This window comes from Triturus cristatus, chromosome 9 (genome assembly GCF_964204655.1).
Source record: "Triturus cristatus chromosome 9, aTriCri1.1, whole genome shotgun sequence".
NCBI lineage: Eukaryota > Metazoa > Chordata > Amphibia > Caudata > Salamandridae > Triturus > Triturus cristatus.
Window position 1 is genome coordinate 1,290,621,024 of NC_140592.1, and position 22,779 is coordinate 1,290,643,802.

Here is a 22,779-nt window from a genome sequence, read left to right on the forward strand (position 1 = left end):
GTGGTGCCGAATTCCACAGGGGTATACAGAAAGCCCCTCAATATTTAATCAGCTATTGAAGAAGTCTTTGGAAAGTCTAGAAATGCCGTAAAATTCTGTATTGGTTCAATACATCGATGACCTGCTTGTGGCATCGAAAACTCGTGAAGCTTGTGAGGTAGACACAGTAGCCTTGCTGAATCACTTGGCAGATGGAGGACTAAAAGTGTCACCATCGAAATTACAATTTTGTAGAAGGAAGTACAATATCTAGGACATAACATTGAAAAAGGACAGAGAAGAATAACTATAGACAGAATCAGGATCATAAAGAGAAAGTGTCCACCAATGATCCAAAGAGAAGTGAGAATGTTTCTGGGAATGGTTGGATATTGTCGTTAGTGGATTAGCAATTTCTCATTGATTGCAAAACCTTTGGTACGATTGACAAGAAGTGATGTGAGAGATCCTATTGATTTGAATAAAGTGGAATTGGCAGCTTTTAAACTATTGAGAGATGGTTTGTGTGAAGCTCCTGCATTTGGAATGCCTGATTATGAGAAGGAGTTTGAGTTGTACTGCAGTGAGAGAAATGGATGTGCACTCTCTGTTCTAGTACAGAAGCATGGAAAACTGAGGAAACCAATTGCATATTTTTCATCCATGTTGGACCCAGTAGCTGTAGCCCTTCCTGGGTGTTTGAAAGCAGTAGCTGCTACATGTCGAAGTTTGGAACAGAGTGAGGGAATTGTGATGGGTTATCCTGTGAAAGTGTTTGTACCCCATGATGTGGCGATCCTTTTAACAAGGAGTCGTACTCAGTATATGACACACAGTCGGCTGACTAAGTATGAAAAGGTCATATTGGGTGCAACGAATGTGAGTCTTGTGAGATGTGTGAATGTGAATCCTTCAACACTGTTGCCGGATGTAGAGAATGTGGAAGTAAGAGATGAAGCAGATCATGACTGTTTGGATGTACTTGATTTTTGTACAAAACCACGACCTGACATAAAAGATGAACCTTTACCAGAAAGTGATTATGTCATGTTCGTTGATGGATCTTGTTTGAGGACAGATGATGGAGTGCTGAGTGCAGCATATGCGGTATGTACAGTTGCAGCAGTAATGGAAGCATCCTATTTGAAAGGGGTAAGATCAGCCCAAGTAGCTGAACTTGTTGCCTTGACAAGAGCATGCAAAATTGGGAAAAGTGTGAGAGTGACTGTGATAACTGATAGCCAGTACGGCTATGGGGTAGTCCATGACTTCGGCCAGATATGGCTGCAGAGAGGTTTCCTAACCTCGAGTGGAACTCCCATTAAGAATGTTGAAGTGGTTGGAAAGTTGCTTGAGGCGATACAGCTGCCTAGGCAATTGGCTGTGGTAAAATGTGCTGCCCATAGTCGCAGTGGTGATTATATTGCCACTGGTAACAAATTCGCAAATGACATGGCGCAATACTGTGCACGAAATCAGAATTCAATCAATCGGGCAAAGGAAAAGGAGTCGATTTCTTGTTTCCCAATGTTTACTAACACTGTGGGAACATGGGAAGAAGTAAGGCAATTGCAGGAAGAAGCAGGAGAGGAAGAAATAAAACAGTGGGTAAAAGCAGGATGTGCACCAAGAGAGAAGGATCATGTGTGGGTCTATCGAGATGGAAGACCAGTCATGCCTGATAGCATGATGTCTGCCATGGCACGGATGTATCATGGACAGGGACATATAGGGAGAGACGCTATGATTAGGTCCTTTAAACAGACTTGGTATCGATGCAAAATTCAGACTTGTAGCAGAAAGTCTTTGTCAGAGATGCCTAATTTGTCAGCAATACAATCCAGGAAGAAAGACAGTAGTGAGTCTAGGAACAATAGGTCGAGAAGGAGGGCCTTTTACCAGAATGCAAGTGGATTTCATTGAGATGCCTCCCTGTAACAGGTTGAGGTATGTTTTGGTCATGGTATGTCTATTTTTCAGGTGGGTAGATGCCTTCCCAACAAGAAAGAATGATGGGATGACAGTGGCAAAATTGCTTTTGAGGGAATTTATCCCTAGATTTGGGATCCCAGAGACAATTGAATCAGACCGAGGAGGACATTTCCATAATGAGATCATAAAACTGATATGTGAAGCATTGAATGTACGACACAAACTTCATTGTGCCTATCGACCAGAGGCTTCTGGTGTGGTGGAACAGATGAATGGTACTATCAAAAACAGAATAGGGAAAATGTGTTTAGCCACAGGTATGAAATGGCCTGATGTCTTGCCTCTAGTACTCATGACTATTAGATCAATTCCAGACAGAACTACAGGTTTAAGTCAACATGAAATCATCATGGGACGAGCCATGCGTCATGTTTTTATACCAGTCAACAAGCTGATGACTATAACTGATGACATGGTGTTGGAATACTGTAAAAGCCTGGCTGACGCAGTTCATTCTGTGTTTCATCAGGTTGGAGCGGATGCCACCACCCTTGAAAAGAAGCATGCTCATGATCTGAGCCCAGGGGACTGGGTGAAGATAAAGGTTCACAGAAGAAGAAATTGTTTGGTTCCCAGGTGGGGAAAACCAAGACAAGTCATCTTGACCACAACAACAGCTGTGAAGTGCGCTGGATTAAAGAACTGGATCCATGCAAGCCATACTTTGAGAATTCCAAATCCAGTCGACAGCAAAGAAAAGGAGTATTTTGACGAATCAGAATCCAGTACTGAGTCGGATGACGGAGAGCCAAAAGACAAAGAAAACCCTAAAAGGGGGGAAACAGAGCCGAGTTTAACTTTTGTCCCCAGAAGTAATTCCCTGAGGAGAAGGTTACAGATTTCTGATGCCAGTTCAGACAGAACAAAGAGCACATTCTTCCAGGAAAGAACAAGGGAAGAACAAAGAGAAGGACAGTGGAGAGACGATAAAAGAGATTCATGAGAAAGAAGTGCCAGATGAAAGATTGAGAGAAATTCCACCTGAAATAACACACTTAGATGAACAGGTGCCGGATACAGAGAGAGAGGGAAAGATTATTGCGGAAGACCCCCGAGGAGGTGTGGGGAACTCCAACATCCAGTTAGAAGCAGGGACAAGTAGTCAGCAGGAAGATTGCGTGCCAGAGATTTGAGGAGGGACAGAAGTAGGGAAAACAAAAGAAGTGGTGGAAAAAGAAACTGTTGAGAGTAAAAAGCAAGTTGAAACAGAGTCAGAGGAAAGCGAAGATGAAGTACCAGAAGGCCGAGTTCTAAGAAAGAGAGCTTGGAGGACTGAAAAGAACGATAAAGGGAGTAAATTGAAAAGAGCGGCAAAAGACGATGTTTGGCCGAATAAAATAAAAAGATTCAGATATCGACTGACACGAGAAAATTCACCAAGGGCTGAACAAGTGAATGAAGTGACGAGCCAGGAGAAATCTAAAGAAGAAGAAACAATTGTGGTTAAAGAAAGCAAAAGAACAAGGAAACCTAACCAGAAGTATAAATCACCGGAATGGACATATGTGGCCCTGCCTGAAGTAAAAGAAGAGGCGGATAGCCAAGGAAATCCAGAGGTGGTTGTACCGGAAGTGGTTGAGGAATGAGGTAATTCAGTTTTCCGATCCCGTTCATATTTAGCCACCATTTTGTGTTCCGCCGCCATTTTGTGTTGCCCTCACTCAGGCAGCACGGTGAAGGAGGTGTTGTTTTCCCTCTTCCTACTGCAACGTGTCAAATAACCTCCTACCTCTGTTTATAGCTGGTGTCAGGGTCTGGCCGACTCCACTAATCCTCGTCTGGTTTGACTGATCCCTGTCTCGACTATCTGTTGGTTCGCACCATTCTTTCCTGACTTTATCTTATCCTCTGGCCTTCGCTATTCTTTACTCGTATTCTCTCATTTCACAACTACCCTGCGGGGCATACAAATGTGTCCTGCCACCTGCAAGTCGACTTATAAACACTACCACTGATTAACTTGTGGGGAAGGGTGACAAACACAGTTGGAAGGGAGGCTTATTTGAGTTACTTAATGTCTTGTTTTCACATTCTTCTCATTGGTTAACCCTGTATGCATTGGGAGTGTTCTTTGTGAATATGTGTGTTATAAAATATTGTGCACCATGAAGTAAAGTGGCAGTCTCCTAAGAACATACCGAGTGTACTTCTGGGACAACTGTACTTAGCTGCAGCTAATAAACCAAACCTTCTACGCCTAACGGAGTGTCCCGTGTCTCTGTTCGACAAAGCAGGTGAACTCAGGAGATTAAGGCGTACCCTGCGCCGCCAGGCCCATATGGTCTAGGTTCTTCAATTTGGCGCCCAACGGGGAGCGGCTTCAGAGGTAGCAGTTCTGCCCGAGGATCGTGAGGAGCCCCGCAAGAAAATTCTGGAGGAATCGCGAACCACGTCAAGCGACCCCTGTATGTCGAAGTGGTCCGAAGGTCTTTTGCAGCGCGGTTTCTCCTTTCTGACGGCTGCTGACGACTGCTGCCCTGACTACCGCCCTGCTTTGGTCCCTTTGATGATGTTTGGTATCGCGAGACATTAGATGGGCCTCTGTTGGTGTAAGAAGACACTTAGTTAAGTATTAGTGGGTAGCTCCCACTATTTTGTTTTGATTTGGGTCTTTGATTCGGCTATTGCAAAAGCCGAAGCCGAGGGGTGAGTACGTTTGTGCTGTATTATTTGATTTAACCCCTTGATGTTTGTGAACAGTCCAGTGAAATAACGATGTCTGGTCTGAGTAAGTTTAGGAAGTTCTGTTGCCTTGGTTGTAATAGGGATTCCCGGCTGGAGGACTCTTGTCCGATTCCTCCGGTTGGAACTCCCACCTATGAGCTTTATTCAAAACATGGTGTCGGCCCCATTGCCTTTAATAAGGCATGGATCCGATACACGAAGAACAATGGCGTTCTACAGTGGCCACAAAATGGTTGTTTTAAGCCTGACATATTAGAAAATTTGGAAGCGATATTGTTCAAAAGACAAGCCCGGCCGGCAATGTTTGACTCTTTCCGCCTCTGGCGTAAGGAAGCCAAACAGAAAGAAATTAAGCAGGCAAAACGAGATAGGAAAGCACAAAATATGACGATTATACAGGCTGCACAGCAGTTTAAAGATAATGAGATTGATAATGAAATGGAAATTTCAGAAAGAAAGCATCGTATGGCAATAGATAGATGCTATCCGGTGTTGCCTAATTCCCCTTCTGATAAAAGTAAGGATCTGGAGGAAGACCCTTTGATGTCTCACCTATTGAGATTGCCTCCACCCTATGTACAAGGTGCTAATGCACCCCCGTTGTTACAACCTGTTCAGTTGCCTGTTGTCCCCCCCACCTGTTCCGGATCTTCCACATTTGCCCCTTCCGGTATTGCCACTCCCACCTCTCGTGTCACCGATTCCTTTGTCTCCATCTCCTGAACATCAATCTTCTTTGCCTTCGGCTCCCCTTATAACTGCCAGTTCCTCTCCTGTATCGCCTAATACCTTGTCCCCTGTCCTTATGTCTAATTCTCCTACTGTGCGCAAACGAATAACAGATACTGTCTCTGGCTTTTTGTCCCCTTTCTTTGGGACTCTGAACATGTCTCCGGCTTTCTCTCGAAGACAGTCTCGTAGTCAACTTCCAGGTTCCGACAAACGGGTGGTATTGTACTCTCTCGCTCGCAAATGGATCAAGAAGGGTCCCCAGTATAGTGTGAAAGATATCATGATCACCTTTCATCAGTGGGATGCGCCCACGCAAAGATATGTATTTAATGTCATGTGTGACACTCTCGCTAAAGGATGGGAGGATATGGATTTGGGTTTACTTCCCCAGGGTCTGTTGGACGTTCAGGCTAATTTCGATAAAGGACTCATTGTGGGTTCTAAGGTTGAGGACGCCGTAAGGACACTTGTTACTTTTAGGTCCTTATTTTCTTCACAAACTTTTCTTGATTCTGATCCTGCTGTTCGGCAGACATTGAAACATTACCCAATGAGAGAGGTTCCTCCGATATGGATGGAAGAGGTTGCGCAAGCAGGTAATAATCCAGCTATTCCCGCTCACTTCCAGCGTATATGGGTACATGTGCCCTGGAAGAGGTCTGATGTTTTGGCCCTCAAACAATCTTTACCGGATCCCCGTAAAAACCCTGCTGATTACTATAAAGAATTGTCTCAGACTGTTGATGCCTGTATTATGAATTTAGCCGATATTGACATGTTGATGGGAAATGTAGTCCCACAAGCGTTATGGGCTCGGATTCGTAGAGAGGATCACGCTCAAGAATTGGGTGGTACATGGAATGCTATAACTGCCTCGGATAGAGCACAAGTGGGTGGTGCTAAGCCTGATGTTTTGATCACAGAACTCCCTGGTAGGATTATTACTTTAATGAAAACAATGATGCCCGCCTTACGAGTTAATTGGGATAAATTAGCTGCGTGTAGACAGAAGAAAGATGAGAGTGTCTCTGATTTCTTCACTCATTTTGAGGAGACGTTTATTGATCACAGTGGTCAGGATATGACTACGGAGGGTGTACAGCGATTATTTGTAGATAAATTTGTATTTAATTTGCTCCCCGAGTTGTCACATAAATTAAAAGACTCTGAAAGTTCATGGGCTGTTTCTTCTTCTGCTCAGATATTGGCTACTGCTCAATATTACGAAAACAGGGACAAAGAGGAAAAAGACAAGCAAGAGAAAAAGACTAAAGAATTAAAAACGAAGGTTCTTCTACAACAAGCTTATCCTCCTCGCTCTGCTCAGCGCCAGTTTCAACAGCCTCCCCAGTTTCAGAGGGTGTTTCAAAAGCCTGAGCCCTATATTCCGCGGCCTTTGTTAGGTCCTAACCAATGCGCCTATTGTAGGGAGGAAGGTCATTTTAAGAATGGCTGCCCGGTTTTATTACAGCGTAATGGAACACTATCTGCTCCACGAGGTCATGGTGGTTCCCAGTTAGCGCCCAGGGGTAGAGGTCGAGGTATGTCGCCCAGACACAGCGTTCCCCTCCACCTCCACATTCTATGAACTACTTTGATCAGCAAAATACTCAGTCCACACAGTATTACAATGATGACTACTATGTTGAAGGTGAGAATGACGGTCTTCACGCTAACTAGGACAGCCATAGACAAAGTGAGGGAGTTGTATTGATTCCAGTAGATCAGAATGGGCCTTATGTTAATGTCACTACAATGGGTGTTTCAGAGCCATTTCTTTTGGATACTGGTGCAATGAGAAGCTCTATCATTCACTCCAAACTCCCTGGGGCACCTTTGTCTGGCTTAACAAATGTATCCGTAGGATTTTCTGGCGCCCCAGTTCATAGCCCGGTCTCTTGTCCTCTGCCTATTTCAATTGGTTCTTATGATTTATAAGCTCTGCTTCTTTTAACGACTGGTTGCGGCGAGAATCTGTTGGGTTTGGATTTATTGAAAAGATTGCATGCAACGATATATTGTTCTCCTTCTGGTGTACATCTCGCTTTGGGGCAGAAACTGACTTCTCCAATGTATCTGTCTAAAGATCAATTTCCACCTGAATTGCTCTCTCTCCCTGCAACACTTTGGGCTACGGGTCCAAATGATGTTGGTTGTCTTGAGATCCCACCCTATGTCGTTACCCTCAAGCCCAATGCTAAATTGCCACGCATCCCTCAATACAAAATTCCCAATGATGGTGAAAGAGCACTTTTTGCTATTATTTATGATTTGGTTCAGAAGGGTGTGGTTGAGGAGACGAGGGGAAATGTATGCAATAGTCCTGTTCTCCCGGTTCTTAAACGCACTGATCCTTCTCAGCCTCCTGTTTATCGCTTTGTTATTGATCTCCGGGAGGTTAATAAAATTGTTGTACCGCATTTTCCTGTTGTTCCAGATATCACTGCCCTGTTAACTATGATACCTGCCTCGGCAGCTTGATTTTCTGTTATTGATCTGAAAAATGCTTTCTTCAGCATCCCCATTGCTGAAGAGAGTAGGGATATTTTTGGTTTCTCTCAAGGAGGCCGAAGTTTCCGGTTCAAGCGCGCACCCCAAGGCTATTGTGAAAGTCCCTCCATCTATAGCCAAGCTCTGAAGTGCCAGCTTGATGCTTTTCCTTTGCCGCCAGGTGCTACCCTTATTCAGTATGTGGATGATTTATTGATTGCTGCTGATTCAGAGGATATTTGCAAGAACGTGACTATTGCACTATTGCGTCACTTGTCTGACCTTCACCATAAGGTTTCACCTTCTAAACTACAATATGTCCGTCGAGAGGTTACCTATCTAGGTCATCTCTTGTTGAAGGAGGGAAGGCGACTGACCCCAGAACGTATTCAAGCAATTGCACAAATGTCTGTGCCATCCACACAAAGAGAAGTGCGTGCCTTTCTGGGCATTACCTCTTATTGTAGACAGTGGATTCCAAATTTTTCTTTGTTGGCTAAACCTTTGTTGGCACTCACTTTGAAAGACACACCCCAACCCCTTCCTTGGACTGACAAATGTCAGAAGAGTTTTTCTGATTTACGTACTGCTCTGTGCTCTGCTCCTGTGTTGGGTACTCCGGATTACAGTAAGCCCTTCACGCTCTATGTCCATGAAAGAGAGGGTTGTGCGTTGTCAGTCTTAACACAACGATTTGGAGACAAGCAGCGGCCATGTGCCTACTTTTCGGCTACATTAGATCCAGTAGCCAAGGCATTGCCTTGTTGTCTTAAAGCGACAGCAGCAGCAGCAATTTCTATTAGTCAGTCTGCTGGAGTGGTGCTGGATAACACTCTTATTGTTATGGTACCACATGCAGTGGATACCTTGCTAAATAGGACGAAAACGCAGCATCTTACAAGTGCTCGCTTGTCTGGGTATGAGCTGACGCTCTTGGCTAGTCATGTACAAACGATGTAACACTTTAAATCCAGCCACATTGTTACCTCTTCCAGAGGAGAAAGGTATTCAGGAACAACATGATTGTTTTCTCCGTACTGTGGAGGAGACAAAAGGTAGGATTGATTTGAAAGATACACCACTAATGGACCCGGATGGGATCCTGTGGGTGGATGGTTCTTGTTTTAAACTCCCTAATGGTGAAACAACTTCAGCTTATGCTGTTACCACCTTGCATACAATCGTGGAGACAGCACGCATCAGACATAATTCAGCTCAGGCGGCTGAACTGATAGCTTTGACCAGAGCATGTGTGTTATCTAAGGGGAAGAGAGTGAATGTATATACCGACAGCCAGTATGCGTTTGGTGTGGCACATAGTTTTGGTCGTTTGTGGAAGGAAAGAGGATTCTTTACCTCCCACGGTACTAAAATACAGCATGGTCAGTTGGTAACTGATCTTCTTGAGTCACTTGCTTTGCCTACCCAGATAGCAATCATAAAGTGTAGTGCGCATAAGAGGATTACTGATGATGTTGGTCGCGGGAATGCTTTTGCGGATGAGATAGCGAAAGAAACAGCCAGAGATGCTGTAAGTCGCATGTATGTTGCGGGCCCTGAAAATTGGGTCAAGGAAAAAGGAATGTGTGAGGATACAATAGAAAGTGTGAGATCGATTCAAGGAGAGGCTACAGAGAAAGAGTTAAGTAAGTGGAAAGAGAGTACAGGAATGTTAGACGCGATGGGATGTTGGATAGAATTGTCAGAACATCAGCGTTGGCTGTTACCAGATGCCTATGTACTGCCTGTAGTTGCTATGGCGCATGGTCCAGCCCACATCAGTGCGAAAGGAATATGTAAGCTTCTGGCTCCAGTGTGGCTGAACGAAGGGATTCCAAAATGTGCAGATAATTTAGTGAAGCATTGTATCGTTTGCTTGATGCATAATCCAGGAAAGGGAACCCCAACTCCAGCAGGTCATTTTGCTCCCCCAACATATACTTTTGAGGTGTTGCAAATTGATTATATTCACATGGAACGATGCAACAATCTCAAATATGTTTTGGTGGTGGTGTGTGCCTTCTCCAGATGGATAGAGGCCTACCCCCTGAAAGACAACACTGCTTTGTCCACTGCCAAAGTTCTTCTGGAAGAGTTCTTCCCTAGGTTTGGTTTGCCACGCATTGTCTGGAGTGACAATGGAAGTGAATTTGTGGGCCAAATTATGAAAAAGGTGTGTGCCGGTCTTGGTATCGGACAGAAATTCCATGTGGCGAACCACCCAATCAGCGGGTTTGGTAGAGTGCTATAACGGCACTCTCAAACTTAAGCTTGCAAAGGTACAGGCTAGCACGGGACTTGTCTGGCCCGATGCTTTACCTTTGGCTCTCCTATCCACTAGAACAGCTGTACATTCTCGTTTGGGACTCAGCCCATACGAGGTTGTTTTTGGGCGCCCGGCTAATGTTTGGGGAGTCCCTCGCCCTAAAAAGTATTCTGACATACAGTATCCAATGCTGATTGATTACTTGCATGACCTCACCACTAAAATTACGTGTTCTCCACCAACAGGTTTGAGACGCTTTACCAGAGGCCTCCACAGACCCAGGTCATTCTATCCAACCGGGAGACTGGGTCTGTGTGAAAAATTTTCAGAGGACAAGGAATTTGGAACCTCGTTGGAGGGCGCCTCGACAGGTTCTTCTAGTAACACGTACAGCAGTGATGGTCGAAGAGAAAAAGAACTGGATCCATGGCGTGCACTGCAAAAAGGTGCCCTTGCCCTTGCCTTTTGACCAGTGGGTTCGTAAGGGTGTAGGTGATTTTGAAGGCGAAAGGGTCCCTCGGTTTGTACCTTTCAGTAGTGCACACCTAGATGGAGCTCGGTCTGAAAAAGAAGATGACGACGTTTTACAAGAAGCAGTACCGCCACATCTCCGATTGAACACTACAGATCCACAGACACTATTTCAGGACCAAACTGTACTGAACAGAACTCGATATAATTTAAGGCCTAGACTGGTCAAGGACACCTGAAATTTTCATCTCTTTCGTGACATGTATCATCTGTCCAGGTTGCAGGGTCACGGTAGGAGTCTTGGTTCGTGACCTGTATAGTGGCTAGGCCCCCAGGACTTGCAGTGTCATAGGACGGCTAATAATCACAGCCAAGTGAGTAAGGAAGATTGCCGTGAGCAACAATTTTAGAGGATGGATGTCAAATTGGGAAAGAAGAAGAAGAAGGAAGAGATGAGAAAGAAATATTGTAAATTGGTGTACAGTCAATGTGGCATAACATTGTGTGTTCTTATGTTTTCTAGTATCTTATTGGCGTGTGTAGGTTGGATTGTTCATGCTATGCAGCACAAATCTGTCCCTACTTCTATTTCCTTGCCTCTTCATTCTACTATCTCCCCACATCAATTACATACACTTCCCCAACATGAACTAATCAGGAGAACAGAATATTTTAACAATTCATTTGTCCAGTTGTTGCATCAACACCAATTGGTAGTCAACACAACCGACTGTTGGGTGTGTGGACTTATGCCTCATACCACAGACAAAGGGATGCCATATTTAGCCCTTCCATTCTCTTATGAAGGTTCCGCTTGGGCCTATTTTGTGATGTTTTCAAATGCATATCAGAACCGATTTAGACGTCCAGTTGGTTCATATGGTAGTGGGCAAGATTTTAGTCATAGTTCTCTGATAAAAGGAATAGTGGCTATGGCTAGAATTGTGGAGAATAGTAGGGTTCCGGTTGATGAGAAACGGGCATACGATGGTTGGAACGTGACTCGTTACGCTACTAGCATTACAGATAGAGTTAAACAGGGAAAATCTCCACCAATTTGGACTGTGCCTCATCGAGGTAACTTTTGTTTACAAATGAATGGCCAGACTACTGACACTGGACAAGGAAAGAGTGTTTGTTCCCAGACATACATTCACACATCTCAGAATTCACCACCGTTAGTGCCATCCCAGGGCACGTATTTTGTCTGCCACGATAGAGCGTACACATGGCTACCAACGGATTTTTCAGGAACGTGCTATATAGCCTTTCTTCTCCCCCCTACATACACTGCTCCTTCAGGACATCACAGAAGCAGATATGGCAGAGGAATTATTGATTCTAAAGACACGGCAGGACAAGAGGGAGGTGATTTCCTTAAAGGATTTCTTCCTTTTTGGGGCCCAATGGCCAACAGTAGAAACATGAGACAATTGGTTGGTGTTGTTGAGACTACCATAGATGTCACTGTGGGAGCCTTGAGTAATTTCACAGCTGAACTTTTGGCGGATCGTCTTATGACATTGCAGAACCGGATTGCTCTGGATGTTATTCTTGCGGATCGTGGTGGAGTTTGTAAATTGATCGGATCTAGCTGTTGCATTTATATACCTGATGATGCCCCTACGGTATACCAAGCCATCTCCAAATTACATGTGGTCTCCGAGTCGATTCATCAGGACGAAGGAGATTGGTCTTTATTGGAATGGTTTTGGGGATTACTGTCCAAATGGGGATGGAAGGTATTAACATTGCTTGGAGTGATTTTGGCCATCATTTTTTCCTGTTGTCTCTGTATGCAGTGTGGCCCTGCCATCTGTGGTCTTTGTGCCACTATGTGTGTCCCAAGGCCTGTGTCACGGAAGACGGAGAGCATTAAAATGATGTTGCAGCAACAGCTTGATGACCTCATGGCCATTGACGTCGACTCAGATTAAAATGAGTCTGTGTGTCTCGCCTGAGTAATGGCAAAAGGAGGGTCTGAGGTAATTCAGTTTTCCGATCCCGTTCGTATTTAGCCACCATTTTGTGTTCCACTGCCATTTTGTGTTGCCCTCACTCAGGCAGCACGGTGAAGGAGGTGTTGTTTTCCCTCTTCCTACTGCAACGTTTCAAATAACCTCCTACCTCTGTTTATAGCTGGTGTCAGGGTCTGGCCGACTCCACTAATCCTCGTCTGGTTTGACTGATCCCTGTCTCGACTATCTGTTGGTTCGCACCATTCTTTCCTGACTTTATCTTATCCTCTGGCCTTCGCTATTCTTTACTCGTATTCTCTCATTTCACAACTACCCTGCGGGGCATACAAATGTGTCCTGCCACCTGCAAGTCAACTTATAAACACTACCACTGATTAACTTGTGGGGAAGGGTGACAAACACAGTTGGAAGGGAGGCCACGAAGTAAAGTGGCAGTCTCCTAAGAACATACCGAGTGTACTTCTGGGACAACTGTACTTAGCTGCAGCTAAGAAACCAAACCTTCTACGCCTAACGGAGTGTCCCGTGTCTCTGTTCGACAAAGCAGGTGAACTCAGGAGATTAAGGCGTAGCCTGCGCCGCCAGGCCCATATGGTCTAGGTTCTTCAGGAAGACGAAGAATCGGAAATCCTGAGAGTTATCTTGTCCGATATTGGAGAAGAAGCGGATGTTCAGGACATTCTGTATACCGAAAACGAAGGAAAAGTGAAAGATGATGAGATGCCAACGTGAATGAGACAAGAAAACTACTGACGGAAAGACAATAAATACTGAAAAAGACAAAAACTGATAGAACCACGTAGGCGCTTAGAGCCTTGGGTTAGAAAACTAGTTGTGAAGTAGAAGAGGCTAAGTCAAAAGACACGGTCCATTTTAGCTAAGATGGCAAACATAGATAGTAGCAAAGGTAGATGTACATTCTTTAGAAGATGGTGTAAAATGTGTTGTTGTTGTACAGGATTATTAATGCTTCTTTGGAGTATACTTGCTCTACTAATCTCATTTAAAGTTACTATAGATACCTTAGACGGACATAGTGATAACATAACTAATATAGGGAAGATTCAAAAGGTAGTTCCGACTAGAATAGATCAAAATGATTTGCATAAAGACAGGTCTATAACAGATTTTTCTAATAATGTGTTTTCAAGATTGTTGTATGAGTATGTAAAAACAATGGACGTAAGGGATTGCTACGTATGTATGCAGTTACCTGCATCTGTATCTGATTAACTTATGGAATAACATGTAGTGTAATAGCTAGTTAATTTTATCAAACAGGTAAATTAGAGTATTATTTTTCAGATGTAGATACTATAATCTCACAAGTACCGGCAATTAACAAACTAAACAAGGTAAAACCTGCAAAGGTATTAGGTGAAATTTTCTTAGAGACTAAAGAACTAACATTAGAATACATATTTAAAAATAACTTGACTTGTAGTTTAAAGAAAGAGGAGAAGACATTTTTAGATATGGTTGAAGAAAGGAGATTGAAAATGCAAAGAAAGGCTTCAGAAGGGAAAGTGGAGAAAACAGTTTGAAATGTAGAAATGGAAAAACACTTGAAAGGGGAAACGAGTCCAACTATGGCTTTAGATTGGCCTCAGAAAGCGAAATTGTGTATAAGAAGGAATCAAACAGCGTATGATAATTATTTTGTAGGGAATATTGAGTGCCATGATAAATACCGAATCATGGGAGGATGGGGATTTAAAGGTGGAAAAGATCCAGTCTTTCCAGGACTTTATTTTATTTGTGGGAACAGGGCATATTATCGTTTGCCAGACCATTGGTTTGGCACATGTTATGTTGGCCTGGTTTTTCCAAAGATTTTTCATATGGATAGAGGAGAAGATGGTGTACATAGTTTAGGTAGTTATTTAGCAAGTAGTAAGAGAGAATCTTGGACTGAAATTGTAGGTGACATTTTTGGAGCACTGATACCCGCAGTGGGAATATCTCTGAATGCAAACAAAATTAGAAGACTTTCAACAGTAGTGGATCGCTTGTCAACAAGCACCGCTGGAGGATTCTTATTGGAAAATACTGAAATGGTTGCCATGCGTGCTATGGTAATGCAAAATCGACTTGCCCTTGATATTTTATTGGCAAAAGAGGGTGGAGTCTGTGGAATGCTGAAAGTTCAACATTGTTGTACTTACATTCCTGACGAAAGTAGGGATTTGAAAATTTATATTAAGAATATTACAGAATTACATGACGAAATTGCACTACTGGAGGTTGAGGGTGTTTGGGAGAAGATTGGTAAGAAAATATCAGCTATTAAAGACTTTGTAGTTAGATTAGGTAGTACATTTTCAGGTAAGATATTATTTCCATTAACATGTGTGATTTTCTTAGTATTAATAATTAGACTAGGATGTATTTGTCGTAGAAAGGATAAAAATCAGAAAAGATTAAAAAGAGAAAACTTAAGGAGAACACATAAGAAACAAGAGAGAGAATTTTAAGAAATAGAATTAGAAGAAATCAAGGAGAGTATGTATAAAACAGCAAAAAGAGAAGAAACAGGGGAAACTGAAATATGAATGAAACAAGAAATCACTTTGAAATTCTGTAAAAGGGGATACAAAATTTTTGTTGGTGTGGTGATATAATCACCAAAGGGAGGATTGCTGGAGCGGGTAGTACAAAATTTTGTATACCCCCCCATTCTGCATGTTATATTAATCTGAATAATCAACTAATAATAATCTTATTAATTTGTTTGCAGTGAAAGACTTACCAATTATATTAACAAAAGAATTACACGTGGAATTGCACTTTGCATGGCTAAACTAATTGTAAACTAACATATTTACACCTATTAATAGAAGAAAATTAGAATATTGCATGATATATGTTGCTTTTGTGATGTAATTGTAAGTTGCGCATCATTGAGTGAGTATAAACGCTTTGGATGTTGCTATTCTGCTAGATAATTACTTACACATAAGGGAATTAGTGATGGTTTAACATTTTATTAGCCATTTCTATGTTTTAATTACGTTTTTGTGTTTGTTTTGCTTAAGTTGACCATTTCGGCCTAATCCAAGATGGCTGAACGAGACGTTTAACGTGACTGCTCCTGACACATGAGGTTCTGGGTGAAGTCCGCATGCGTCACCGCCAGCAACGATGGCCTCGTCCTGACCCCAGGAGAAGATGTTCTTATCAAGGACACTCTGGGAGCTTCGCCAACGACAATACAAAGAACTGTCTTAAAAACCGGAACCAGCAAATGCGATGACTTCATCCTGCGGACTATGTGAGAACTTTACCGGACGACCCCAAGTCCACCAATTAGAACTTTCCAAAACCCCAATCTTGATACATTTTGACATTAATTTAATTATAAAAGTAGGTAGGGAAATAAACTAAAAAAAGACTCTTCTTCTTTGACGAACTCGATTTCCTGACGTTATGCTGACGGAGAGGACGGTGACACTGCTGGACAGCTGCTATCCTGAATCTTTGAGAGACTGAATTGCGGCCTGACTTTGATAAATTTTAAAGGTTTTTCCACGACTTAACTGACTTAGAGGACGACTATTAGCCAGATTAGGTAAATATGATGTTCTGCGGTTTTGATGATGATTTCTAACAAATTGCAATCTTCTTAGATAAACGATATTTGATTAATTGATAAATGTGTTGTGTCGATTATTTGAAGAAGAAAACTAGGATAAAGGGTAGTGTATAGATAAATGAATGGTTTCGCTAAACTACAAAAGAACTAAATGATTCATCTCCTAATGAGGGGAATATCACAAGGTTGGAGTAAACGCATTTAGTGTTAGGTAAAGATGTTCCTTTCATGTCAGCGTTTGGAAGCCTATTCCTCTCGGGAAGCAGATCAACGAACTATGTGGCAGTGAGTGCGAAGTGCGGGGTACAGAGGGATATGTTGTGGCAGTGAGCACAAGGTGCGAGGTACAGAGGGCTATGTTGTGGCAGTTAGCGCAAGGTGTGGGGTACAGAGGGATATAAGGCAGTGAGCGTGGGCAGGGCCGGCTTTAGCCCAGTGCGACAATGCTTTTTGGCACCCCCAATGACCACCTCTACTACAGGTTCTTCATAATCATCCTTTCACAGCGCCCCTCAAGCCTCCGTAACCATTCAGTCTCAGGTGCATTAAATTCATTTTATAGTGCCGCTCCTATCAGTGTAAGGTGTCAGAACACTTTACATCACACAGATTACATAGAGACAATCAATCATAAGTGTGTAAATCAGTGCATAGGAAATGTTACATAAGAGGACAAGAAGGTGTAGGAGTCACAGGTCATCCGTACAGGTAGGCAGGATAGTTTAAGAGTGCTTGGTCAGGAGAATCAGAAACCTAGAATTTAAAACCTAGCACCATGGATGGGGGGTTCTCTTTATTAATAAGAATTGATTTCTACCCAAATTAACCCATTTTGCCACATTAGAATAATGAAAAACTGGGGGGAAATCATAACGCCCTAGCCCAGTTTGCATGCATCTTTGATAACAGTTTTTTGCTCACTGTTCCACATTAGGATTTTAACTCATAAAGAGTTATCAACAATATGGTCTCTCTGACAAGTGTGACCCACTGACCTATTTACATTACATTATATGCACTTTGTGAGCTGCACGTTCTTTGCAGCAAGCATAGTAACCCTCTGCGCTACCTTAGGATGAGTAGAAACTTCCATTACACAAAACTTTGATCTCTCCCTCCCTCTCTCTCTCTAAGGAAGTGCATTAATCACTGCAGTCATTTAACATTTTTATTGGTGGCTGAAAATTTCTAGGAGTCCAGGAAAGAAGCAGGTGCTTTTAAAATCATCATATTAGGGCCCCCTACACGAAGTCAGCAGCCGGTGCGGTGGCACCGGTCGCACCGCCCTAGAGCCGGCCCTGAGCACGAGGAGTGGGGTACAGGGGGATATGAGGCAGTGAGCGTGGGGAGTGGGGAGCAGAGGGATATGAGGTAGTGAAACACAGGGTCGGGACGTCCTGCCAGACATGATAGGGTGCATACTGGCAGATAGATATGTTATTGACACGAGTCTGTGTACGTTTTAGTGGGATCTGAAATCCGGGCTATGCTGCAACCTCAATTTTAGACTTGGGAGAATAATGCATCGACTCCCCCCAGAACTTCATTCAGAAGACCCCTTGCTCTCAAGCTACAGAGTGTTAAAAGGAGGTCTTTGTGTCCAGACCCAACCACTCGTGCTTGTGGCGCGCAGCTCAAACTGGCCATTGTCATTCTGTTTGTGATAATCAGCCACAGACAGAATGACAATGGGCGGGAGGGGCTGCGAGGAGGAGTGTGAGGCGCCCCATCAGGGAGTTGAGGCCTCTGACAGGGAACACCTCTGCTCCCTGCAGGGCCCGTAATTACGGACAAAAGGCGTCTGTAAAAGCATGGGTGGCCGCAAGGGGGGCAAGAAGGAGCACTCCAGGGGGGGGGCAAGCGCCCCTCCTTGCCCACCCTTCGGACGCCCATGGGCATGAGTTTTATATCGCGTGAACTCGACCCAAAGGTATCAGAGCGCTTTACATGAGCACCAGTTGCGTTACACACGACACGTCCATTGTCTTAGGCACGGGGAGATTAAGTGATTTGCCCAGAATCACAGGATGCTGAGCGTCCCTGCGAGACTCGAACCCGGTTCCCCAGCTTTGGGGTCGACCGCTCTAGCCGTTAGGCCACATCCTCGCCTCTATGTCATGTCATGTCATCTCATGTCCTGTTATGTCATGTCGATTTGTAGAGCACACTATCGCGTGGGTGAGTATCCTGGGGTTGCCAGTTATGTCATGTCACGTCATGTTATGTTATGGTATGTCATGTTATGTTATATTATGTTGTCATGTCATTTTATGTTGTCATGTTATGTCATGCCATGTCATGTTATATATTATGTTATGTTGTCATATTATGACTTTTCACATCATGTTATGTTATGTTGTCATGTCATATGTTATGTTCTCATGTTATGTCTTGTCACGTCATGTTATGTTATGTTGTTATGTCATTTCACGTCATGTTATTTTATGTTATGTTGTCATGTCATATCATTTTATGTTGTAATGTTATGTCTGCCGTGTCATGTCATATGTTATGTTATGTTGTCATAATATGTCTTTCACGTCATGTTATGTTATGTTGTCATGTCATTTTATGTTGTCATGCCATGTCATGTTATATGTTATGTTATGTTGACATGTTATGTCTTGTCATGTCATGTTATGTTATGTCATGTCACCGCACGCCATGTTATATGGTATGTTATGTTGTCATGTTATGTCTTTCACGTCATGTTATGTTATGTTATGTCATGTCACGTCATGTTATGTTATGTTATGTCATGTCATGTCATATGTTATGTTGTCATGTTATGTCTTGTCACGTCATGTAATGTTATGTTATGTCATTTCACGTCATGTTATTTTATGTTATGTTGTCATGTCATATCATTTTATGTTGTAATGTTATGTCTTGCCGTGTCATGTCATATGTTATGTTATGTTGTCATAATATGTCTTTCACGTCATGTTATGTTATGTTGTCATGTCATTTTATGTTGTCATGCCATGTCATGTTATATGTTATGTTATGTTGTCATGTTATGTCTTGTCATGTCATGTTATGTTATGTCATGTCACCACACGCCATGTTATATGGTATGTTATGTTGTCATGTTATGTTTTTCACGTCATGTTATGTTATGTTATGTCATGTCACGTCATGTTATGTTATGTTGTCATGTCATGTCATTTTATGTTGTCATGTTAAGTCTAGTCACGTCATGTTATGTCATGTCACGTCACATCATGTTATATGTTATGTTGTCATGTTATGTCATGTCACGTCATGTTATGTTGTGATGTCATGTCGTTTTATGTTGTCATGTTATGTCATGCGATGTCATGTCATATGTTATGTTATGTTGTCATATTTTGTCTTTCACGTCATGATATGTTATGTTGTCATGTCATTTTATGTTATGTTATGTCATGCCATGTCATGTTATATGTTATGTTATGTTGTCATGTTATGTCTTGGCACGTCATGTTATGTTATGCCATGTCAACGCTCTCCATGTTATACGTTATGTTATGTTGTCATGTTATGTCTTTCACGTCATGTTATGTTATGTTGTTATGTCATGGCACGTCATGTCATTTTATGTTATGTCACGTCATCTCTTGCAGACTTGTAGAGGGAACTATCGCATGGGAGGGTATCCTGGGGCTGATAGTTGGAAGAAAAAATATATCAAATAATTTGCACCACAAATGCCGTGCCTGTGACGTCACCCACCACGTGCCAGAGGACCACACTTCCGTGACATCATGTGTGACATTATACATCGCGTTCACACAGACATGACCAACGGCCTCACTATGGGTTCAGCGCTGTCTTCGTTTGTGCTGCTGTGTGTCGGTATCGCCAGGGCTGTTGTTCCTTTGTGTAACTATTGTAGAGCTGTGAGCACTGTATCTGGGCCTTAGCACTGGCCTCCGACCTCTCTCCTGTGGAGGGGGGCCCTTGGAGGGGCCCGGGGGCTTCCTCCAGTGAAGGCCCTTGTAGGGTCGGACTGGCTTGGGTCAGTAGGGCTGACAGGTCAGCGAGTGGCCTTTGGAGGGGCCCGGGGCCTTCCTCCAGTGAAGCCCCTTGTAGGGTCGGACTGGCCTGGGTCAGTAGGGCTGACAGGTCAGCTAATGGCCTTTGGAGGGGCCCGGGGCCTTCCTCCAGTGAAGCCCCTTGTAGGGTCGGACTGGCCTGGGTCAGTAGGGCTGACAGGTGAGTGAGTGGCCTTTTCCACTGTTTATGTACCTCTGTTGTAGTCTGGTGGGTCGGTTTTCAATGTTGATTTCCCCACATACAGCTTTTCTTGATAAGCTCATCAGATCTCACACGGTTTGCAGAATGTGGCCCATTATTCTATACATCTGGCTCACTAATGGGGGTCCTATATTCAGTCCCAGACCCAATCCGACCACAGCTGTGCTGACAGGCCCACACTTTACTGTTAGGCTTCACATCTGCTCCTGTGCAAGGCCGGGGTCCCACACACACTACTCCTGTAGAAGGTCGAGGACCCCCACACCCTGCTCCTGTGGAAGGTCGGGGACCCCACACCCTGCCACTGTGGGAGATCGAGGACCCCCACACCCTGCTCCTGTGGGCGGTCGAGGACCCCCACACCCTGCTCCTGTAAGAGGTCATGGATGCCCACACCCTGCTCCTGTGGAAGGCTGAAGACCCCTACACCCTGCTCCTGTGGAAGGCTGAAGAACCCCACACCCTGCTCCTGTGGGAGGCTGAGGTCGGGGACCCCACACCCTGCTCCTGTGGAAGGTCGGGGACCCCACACCCTGCCACTGTGGGAGATCGAGGACCCCCACACCCTGCTCCTGTGGAAGGCTGAAGACCCCCACACCCTGCTCCTGTGGAAGGCTGAAGACCCCTAGACCCTGCTCCTGTGGAAGGTCGATGACGCCCACACCCTGCTTCTGTGGGAGGCTGAGGGCGGAGGACCCCCACACCCTGCTCCTGTGGAAGGCCGAGGACCCCACACCCTGCTCCTGTGGAAGGTCGAGGACCCCCACACCCTGCTTCTGTGGAAGGTCAAGGATCCCCACACCCTTCTGCTGTGGAAGGGCGAGGACCCCTCACCCTGCTCCTGTGGGAGGTCGAGGACCCCCACACCCTGCTCCTGTGGGAGGTAGAGGACCCCCACACCCTGCTCCTGTGGAAGGCTGATGTTAGAAATGGGATTTCTGGTTGGCTCGGGCTTGCGCCAAAGCCAGACAGAAACCACCACTCTAGTCAGGGCTGGGGAGTTACACGCCAAAGATAACCCCTGCTCACCCCCTTGGTAGCTTGGCACGAGCAGTCAGGCTTATCCCTGAGGCGATGTGTAAAGCGTTTGCGCGCGCACCCAGCAACAACACCCAAGGCCCACCACAAAGGAAACTCCACACAAGGTATTCTATAAAGATAGCCTTTGTATTAGACACAACACATTAGATAAAAACACACACTCTACAATGTGCCAACAGGCACGGGCAGAATTTACAAGGGATTATATATACAGGGGACAGGGCCACCTGGACCACTGTCAGGAATTAGCACTTTTTAGAACATAGGAATAATACTGTAGTACAAAATAACATATGTAGCACACAACCAGTAACTACTGGTATCAGGTAAGTACCACCTACGCAACCCTAACCACCTTAGGAAAATATTGCGCAGGGAATCAGGACCTCACTAGCACCACCTGTACTAGGGAGAAAACAACCACCTAAGTATCACAATACTTGTAGGGGTCTAAGCACATAAACACATTATGCATCACATTCAGAGGTGTAAAGCAAAGCACATGACGCATAAACACATTCAGAGGTGCAGGAAGGGTACAATGGCGCAAAAACTCACATTAGCCACCACTGTGGCAGTCCCTAGGCCAACTGGCCTGGTCGGGGCAAGGACGCCCTATGTCCCAGCAAAGTCAGGGGAAGACTGCGCATGCAGTCAGGGCAAAAGCGTAAACCAAAACGCAGAGGCCACAACCTAAACGTTGCAGCTGCCCACTAAGTGCTGGGCAGCTGGGAAAAGGAGCAGGGGCACCACTGTGCCTTGAACACGAGTTTGTCCGCCCTTGGAGCCTTCTAGGCTCTGGACAACTATCTGCCCCGTCGTTGGAGTCCCTCTGGACTCGAAATGGACAAAAGAAATGCCCCCTAGACGTTTTAGAGTACAGCGTGCTTTTAACAACCGATGCGGTGTATTTTGGGGCCCTTCTAGACTCTTCAGTCAAGGTGCCTCATTGGAGCCTTGTGGCTCGGGACCCCGTTGGGGCGGCCCGCTGCCTTCCGGGGCCGCCCGACACTCGCACTGCACCGGTGCCTTGATTTGGGGGCGACCCACACCAGAGGGGTGGCTCCGGCACGTCCCGTGTGCGTGGAGCCGGCCTTGTCAGGTGGGGGCTGCTTGGGAGAGAGGCACCGGAGTGAGGCTTCGAGGAGGCTTCCACCCCCCAGCCGGCTTCACTTACCGGCTCTTCCTGGGCCTCTGGTCTACTTCGGTTGAGCTGACGAAGCTCCGGTCCGTCACGCTTCTCCGCTTCTCCGGGCCGGCCCAGTGCGGGGTGGGCTCCCGCCTGGGTCTCGAGGGGGAATTACACCAGCCGC